The sequence below is a fragment of the Chenopodium album genome, chromosome 3 (genome assembly GCF_948465745.1).
Source record: "Chenopodium album chromosome 3, dcCheAlbu1.1, whole genome shotgun sequence".
Taxonomy (NCBI): Eukaryota; Viridiplantae; Streptophyta; class Magnoliopsida; order Caryophyllales; family Amaranthaceae; genus Chenopodium; species Chenopodium album.
This window is the reverse complement of record NC_137836.1, coordinates 43551866-43559794: the sequence shown is the minus strand read 5'-3', so window position 1 is coordinate 43559794 and position 7929 is coordinate 43551866. Positions and strand designations below refer to the sequence as shown.

Genomic DNA, 7929 nt, shown 5'->3' with positions numbered 1-7929 from the left:
CTACAAGCAAATCCTGGCGGATTCTGGTGATAATAACAATAATCACCGAGATCCTCCAACTGGTTCTAGCGATTCAGAGACATCATCAGACGCAGAATCAGAGATGACGGCTCCAAAGAAGCTTAGTGATTATTCACAACCAAAGCTTACGGATTTTCCACATCTCACCCCTACTCCGGTTCTTGATGGGGTTCAATTTGAAATTAAACCTCAATTTATAACGATGATAGAGAGGAAGCAATTCAGTGGAGCCAAGGGTGAAGACCCAAATCTTCACATTGCCGACTATTGTCAATATTGCAACACCATCAGGCAAGCCGGGGTCACTCAAGACCAAATCAGGGAGATTCTCTTTCCCTTCTCTTTAACTGGAAAAGCTAAATTGTGGTTTAATGGCTTAAATAGAACTACACTTGATATAACTGACTGGGAAACTCTTGTTTTAAATTTCTATAACAAGTATTATCCTGCAGGGAGAACAACCTTACTACGGAGTGCGATCCAGAACTTTGCCCAAGAAGCCGATGAATCTTTATATGAGGCTTGGGAGAGGTTCAAAGATTTACAAAGAGATTGCCCCCACCACAATTTAGCACAATGGCAGTTAATCCAAGCCTTTTATAATGGCGTGGGAAATTCTTTTCGAATAATTTTAGACTCTGCAGCTAGTAGGAGGTTTATGAATTTTGATGTTGAAGATGCAGGTCAGGTTATTGAAGACATGGCGATACATAATTCCCAATATGGGAACCCTAGAGGATTCGCTAACAAGGGGAAGCATAGTGTCGACTCTGTATCCTTTTTGCAAGCTCAACTAACCTCTATTTGCCAAAAATTAGATAATCTGAGCACTGCTAATGTAGCTAATGTTTATGCGATTAATAATAATTCTAATGAGGCTTTCTGTGAAAATTGTGGTATTGTAGGTCATTGGGAGCAAGATTGCAGGAGTTCCGCGGAGCAAGTTAATGTCTTCCAAGCTTATAGGCAGAATAACCCATACTCCAACACTTACAATCCTGGGTATCGGAATCATCCGTACCTTTCCTACCGGAGCACTAATGTTCAAAATCCACCACCACAAGAACCACATGCGCCACAGCAACAGCAGCAGAAATATTACCATCCCAATGCTAGCCAGAAGAACCAACCACAACAACCCTCGTCATCTTCTGACCCTTCTTTGGTGGAAATTAGAGCAATGTTGGCCAATATGCAAAAGCACATGGAGAGCAGAGATGCGACAATTGATCAAATTCTAGCGCATAATAAAATTGTAGATAATCAAATTGCGCAACTCTCCGCTACCCTACAAGTCCGCCAACAGGGAGCTCTGCGGGCATAGCCAACCCGGCCTACGGATCAAGAATTTGCAATTACTCTAAGGAGTGGTTCAAACTATGAAGGGCCCTCTATGCCCAGAGTTGACGAACCTGTTTTATCAAATAATGCTAATCTTAATTCCGTTAAACCAAACAATGAAGTTGATAGCCCTACAGGGCTGAAAGATAATACTAACATATCTAATTCTACATTGCAGGGTACAACTCTAGAGAAGGTGGCTACTCCAGATAAGAGTAATAATGCTCCAAAGCCAATTATCAAACTCCCATTCCCCAATAGTCAATTGAAGACAAATTTGGATAAGCAGTTTGGTAAGTTCCTGGAGGTGGTAAAAGATTTGAAGGTAACAGTTCCCTTTACTGAATTAATCACACAAATCCCCTCGTATGCAAAATTTATGAAAGAAATATTGACGAGGAAAAGGTCTATTAGTGAGGTAGAGACAGTAGCTTTCACTGCAGAGTGTAGTGCCATACTTCAAAATAAGTCTCCACCTAAACTAAAAGATCCGGGTAGTTTTTCCATCCCTTGTCATATTGGAAATCTCTTGATTGATAATGCATTATGTGATTTGGGTGCAAGTGTTAGCGTCATGCCATTATCTGTGTGTTCTAAGTTGAATATGGGTAAATTAAAAGCTACCAATATAACTCTACAAATGGCCGACTGTTCTTTCAAATACCCCTTAGGTGTTTTAGAGGATGTCCCCGTTAGAGTAGGTAAATTTTATATACCTGTAGATTTCGTTGTTCTTGATATGGCTGAGGATATGCAAACCCCAATTATTTTGGGTAGACCATTCCTTAACACTGCAGGAGCAGTCATAGATGTAATAAGTGGTAAGTTAACATTATCAGTAGGGGATGATAAAGTTGTTTTTAATCTGAATAATGCCCCTAAAAGCTCCATGACTGAGGAGAAATGTTTCAGTGTTAATGTGGTTGTAAATTATTCTAACAAGCCCCAAACTCTTGAAAAAGATCCCTTGGAGGCGGTATCTTGTGTTGCATCCTTTTCAGATGAGATAGACAAATGGCAGAAGGAAGTCGATGCAATAGAAAGAGCACTCTACAATGTCGGTCTTGGTTTCGAGGATGAACAGGTGGAACCGATCGAGCAAGTTGTGCAAATCGAGCCTACGGTAAGTGTTCCGCTAGATCAAGTTGCAAGCTTTGAACGCAATGAAAATTTGAAGCAACCTTCGATCGAAGGAGGATTTTTAGTGCGTAGCATTGAAGACCCCCCAGTTCAAGTCAAGGAGGATCCACCAGATAAGGTGATTTGGCGTCCCACAGGGTATCTCAAGAAGCCGCATCGCAGCCTGAACACCGCTAGACCGGGTGAGAAACCACCCGATCAAGTGTTAGGCCAAGGGTCCTAGATATTGTACTTGGTAACAGGGTCGTGCGGGACCTAGATAAACCAGCGCTTTACGGGAGGCAACCCGTATTTTTAATGCTTTTTAGGCTAGTTTTTCTTTTCTTTTACTTATGAGAGGAGAGATGATGGAATTTAATGAGTTTTATGAGTGTTTGTACAGGTTTGAAGGAAAAGAGTTAGCCAAATTTTGGAGAAAAGAGGAAAAATAATATTTCGCCGATTTAGTCTCAGGCCCAACCGGGCGAATCTCGCCCGATTGGGCGCGAGAGCAAGGATCTGGAAATAAGTAATTTCGCCCGATCGGGCGAGTGGCGTACGACCGGGCGTGAAATTCGTCGTTTACGGACTAATTTGTCTGCCCGATCAGGCAAGCCTCGCCCGATCGGGCGCGAGAAGGGCGAAATTTTTGGCCTACAGATCGCCCGGCCGGGCGCGAGAGTTGGAAAAAATCGAATCTTTAGATCACCCGACCGGGCGAAAGGCGCCCGACCGGGCGCGAAAGGGATCGAAATTTGGGTGAATTAGATCGCCCGACCGGCGAAGGCCGCCCGACCTGGCGCGAGAACCAGCATGCGAAATAACCCAGATCGCCCGACCGGGCGACCCACTGCCCGACCGGGCGCGAATGGCGTCCGCTAACTTTTTCTTCTTTCTTTCTTCTTTCTTCCTCCATTTCTTCTTCCTCCATTACTTTCTCTCTCTAAAACTCAAATTCTCCCTACCTTCTCTCTAAGATTTCTCCTCCATTTCTTACCCAAATTCAAAACTCTTTACATATTTGTGATCCTCTCTTCATCCTCTACACTTTCATATAAAAATTTTTCAGTTTTAATTCAATAAATTTTCAAACCCATTTCTTAAACATGGCTTCAAAGAGGGCTAGGTCCATTTTTGGTAGGAGCTCCAGTTCGAGGGAGGAATACGACCCGGACTTGCAACTCCCGTACTGGCCGACGATCCGGATTGTGAGCAGAGAGCAAAAGGAACGGCTAGAGCACTTAATCGGTCGTGAGGTAATTCTTTCTCGGTGGTTACACCGCCCTACCCTAGAATCATTTGGTTTGTATGATTTCGTAAAACGATTTTTGAATGACATTGGCATGAGAAAATTTGTTGACATGCACTATCCTACATACCGAGACCTTACTTGTGAATTCCTGTCCACTTTTCATGTTGTTAGTAGTAGAAATGGGCCAAATTTATTTTTCAGGTTAAATAATAGAAATATTAGTTTAACTTTTGTAGAATTTTGTAAAATTTTTTAATTAAATTCTGAATTATCTCACCAGTGGCATGCGGACTATAAAATGGGTGACTTATATTATGCTTTGACTGGTTTGCCTACCCCCGACCCTCAACATGCTAGTACCAAACCTATTCACCACCCTGTCCCAAAAATCTGGCAAAGATTTGCGGGTTTGTGTTTTTTAGGTAGGGCTGAGCCTCATAACGCTCAATCTAACGAACTAGCTGTCATAGGACATTATGTGTACGGGTACGGGAAATTGAACATAGGTAGGTTTATAGTTTACCATTTGAGTAGGCATGCCACAGCCAGCACCACTTCCAAGACCCCTATCTGTTTAGGTGGCCTTATCACTCGAATAGCGGTGAAAAAGGCCGGTTTTGTAGTAGACGGACCCCACCAGCTGACCAACTGTGGACCAGATACCTACATGACTGCTAGGTATTTTGAGGATGTGGGGTGGGTTAGACCGGATAGCGAGCAGACACCCTTTTGGTGTATTCGGACTGGGAGCGAGCAACCTTTGCCCATTTTTCCCCTACCCAGTCCTGACTTGACCGCCTTCCCCCCAGGGAAACCTTCTTACACTTATGATGTTTTAGTTGCCAACGCTAGGGGGCAAGCACCACCACCACCAGTTCCACCACCCCAGCCTCAGCCCGAGGTGGCTTTCTCTCCACCTCGTATGTCCCACTCCGTCCCTCATGTTGACTCTGACCCAGTTTGGGATCTTCAGAGTATAGGTCAGGCCCTAGGATGTATCGAGCATGCCCATACTGACCTTAGGAGTATGGTAGGCTCCCTAGACCAGAGGTTAGGGTACCTAGAGAGGAACCAGGGTAGAGCCCTCTACCCTATGTACGATGATTATGCTCGTCGGGGCAACATTCCCGACGACGCTATTCACCCTGACTAGTTTCAGCCTCCACCCCAGGGATACGATAGGGATCCCACTGCCCGTGGTATTTACACTGACTATTCGTCTTTCTTCGGGTACGGCCAGGACATTCCTTTTGGGGGACCGGCGGGGGGAGGGAGTTTTCACGCTGATTATTTTGGTGGTAGCTCTTCTGGTGCAGGTGGTGCAGGTGGCAGTGGAGGTGCGGGTTTCGGCTCGATGGATGAGGATGATCAGGACTAGCTATGCTGGGCTAGTTCCCGAGCCAATGAGGACATTGTCTGATTCTGGCTTGGGGGAGATTTTGGTTTGGTATATTTCTTTTTCTCTTTTCTTTTATTTTTGGTGTGTTTTATTAGGTTTTATTTCCTGCTTTCTAGGTTAGTTTTATTGCTTTCTTATATATACAAAAATACAAAAAAATTGAAAAATAAAAAAAATTCAAAAATACGTTCCAATGAATTATAAATTATGCTTCCCTGTGCCCCTTACTTGAGAAAATTGTTTTGATTCTTGGTATTTGATGATAGGCATTGTGGATTAGTTGATCATGATTTGATGTTTGATTGCCTTGAAACCTTTACATGCGTCAATTTTGTCCAACTACTTGTGAATATAGTGCTTGACTAGTTGATTTGGTAAGGAATGTGTGATAGTTCCATAGTTCCTGGTATGTCAATGAATTTGAGTATTGGTTTGCAACTATAAGTAATGTTTATATGATTCATTATTATGCACATTGAGGAGGACGAAGGCATTTGTTCTTTTAGGTAGCCTCCAGATGATTGTAGATACATTTGTTCCCTTCTTGCTACCCATGTTGTTGCCTTGACTTTTTGTTGTTTTATTAGCCACATTACAAGCCTGTTTTGCCCCATTGGTTACTAGTCCCAAGCTTGGCTTGGGGGAGCTATTAGTGAGTGAGGTAAGGGAGTTTGTAGTGTGCTTATTATTTGCACAATTTGGGTGGGTTATTGAGAAGTTGTTTTTTTTTTTTTTTTTTTTTTTTATCATGTTTATTTTTCTGATGAGTTTGAGAGTTATATTTTCTTGAATAAAATAAAGCATGATGTTATGAGAAAAAAGAAAGAGAAGTTCAAAGAAAAAAAAATTGAAAAAATAAGTGAACTTCAAAAGAAAAAAATGTTCAAATGTTCCAGTTGGAGGTTGTTCAAGAAAAAAAAGTGAGTCTCAATGAAATATTCAAGTTTGGAAAATAAGTTTGTTTATTCACTCCACTTCTTTATCATTATATCTTATGAGTGAAATTGTAAGAGTTGGGTTTATTTATTGTGATTGGAGTATATTTGGTTGATGCTAGAGTTGGTTATGTAGGAGATGTATGATCATTGTTTATTTTGATCATGGGTTTTATTAGGATATGGCTCCTTTAAGCATAGCTTTTCTCTCACTTATTCCCAAATTTATCCTACCCTTTACCCTAGCCATACATTACAAGCTTTAAAGACCTTCCGACCTTTGTGCATAGAATTGTATGAATGTGAAAGTGTTGCTTATCAATGCAAGTTATGATTTGACATATTTCGAGTCGACTAGTAGGATTGAGCGTCCATTGTTTTATACACACGAGAGTGTGAGTTGGGAGGGCATTGTTCACATAAAGGGGTTGGATGGTGAGCGATCGAGTACATCTTTTACTCGCCACAAAAATGAGAGTTGAGTATGTGAGCACTAGTCTTGAGTTCTATATGCTCTTGTGGTTTGCTCTATTTGACAATTGTTAGGGAAGAAAGGTAATTGGATGGATTTGATTGGTTGACTTTGAAGCATGTTTATTTGATTTACCCTGAATCGTTTGTGTTTGATTTTTACTTTTTAGGGTGAAGTATATTTATTGATTCATTGATGAGATCTTTGCTTAGGGACAAGCAAAGGTTTGGCTTGGGGGAGTTTGATGTGTCTATTTTATATAGTATTTTACCCCCCGTCCCTCGGTCATAATTAGTAGTGTTTTTGGCTCTTTAGGGCCACTTTTATTACTAATTGGTGTTTTCTAGTGTTTTCGTAGATTTGGTTGACTTTTGCAGGGATTTATGCTTTTGAAGTATTTTCCCGAGTTATTTTGGAGCAATCACGAGCTTTGGAGAAGCACGACCAGAGTTTATAGCCCAGGGCCAGTTAGAGCCATCTCTGTTTCACGTGCGCCAATGCTCTGTTTTGTTAAATTTATCTTTTTGGCTGATTTTCTCTATAAATAACGTATTAAAAAGTCCGTTTTCATTCACCAATTCTCATCAACAACCAGTTTTCACCAATATTCACCTACAATCAGTTTTCATTCATCAAATCTTTCTTATTCTATAATCATTCATCTTTCTCTCTCTTTTCTAAACTTGCTTTTTACATACAAAATTCCGCATTCACAAGATCTAGAAACACCTAGGCATATTCGAAGTTGCCTTCGCCCTAGACGTGAAAGGTTTAATTTCTGAGGGTTTGGTCCCAAATCTCTCTTTCAATTATTTAATTTAATTGTTTGTTTATTATTTTCCTTAAAGTTACTAACGTGTGTATTTTGTTATTAGAAAGAGGTACGAGGCATGAAAGTAAGTACTTTAATGGTTTTGATTGATATTATGATATAGAGTTCATGCTTAGATTGTTATTTTGATTCCTAGTATCATGTGTAGGGTAACTTTAATATCAAGTATGATTAAAAGTATGATGCCTTTTATATTCTTCCTAATATTTATGATTGTTAGTATCATGTTAGGGTTAAAGATTTGATTTTTAGTGCTTAGTGACATGCTAGGGTTTGTTATTAATCTTGTTAAGTATCATGCCTAGGATCTTGCCATTTTTATTATGCTTTAACATGATTTATGATTGTTTTAATTATGATTATTATTTATGATGATTATAATTAATTTATTATGTTGCTTGATGATTTTTATTGTTATTGCTTGATCACACCTTTTATGCATGTTTAAAGGGAATTTGTACTTGTAATCACGCTTAATAAGATAATTAATAATCTTGTTAGGGTTAATTTGATTATAATTTCAAGTGATCGCCAATAATAGATTTGTTTGTGCATTAA

The 7929-nt window shown here is 40.3% G+C and overlaps 1 non-coding gene across 1 annotated transcript; it reads right to left on the bottom strand.

Annotated features, from left to right (window-relative positions):
- Positions 1–484: 484 nt before the first annotated feature.
- On the bottom strand, positions 485–591 carry LOC145626056 (small nucleolar RNA R71). Its single transcript, XR_014110928.1, has one exon. It is a non-coding gene; the product is annotated as a small nucleolar RNA R71 (small nucleolar RNA).
- Between the last annotated feature and the right edge of the window lie 7338 nt (positions 592–7929).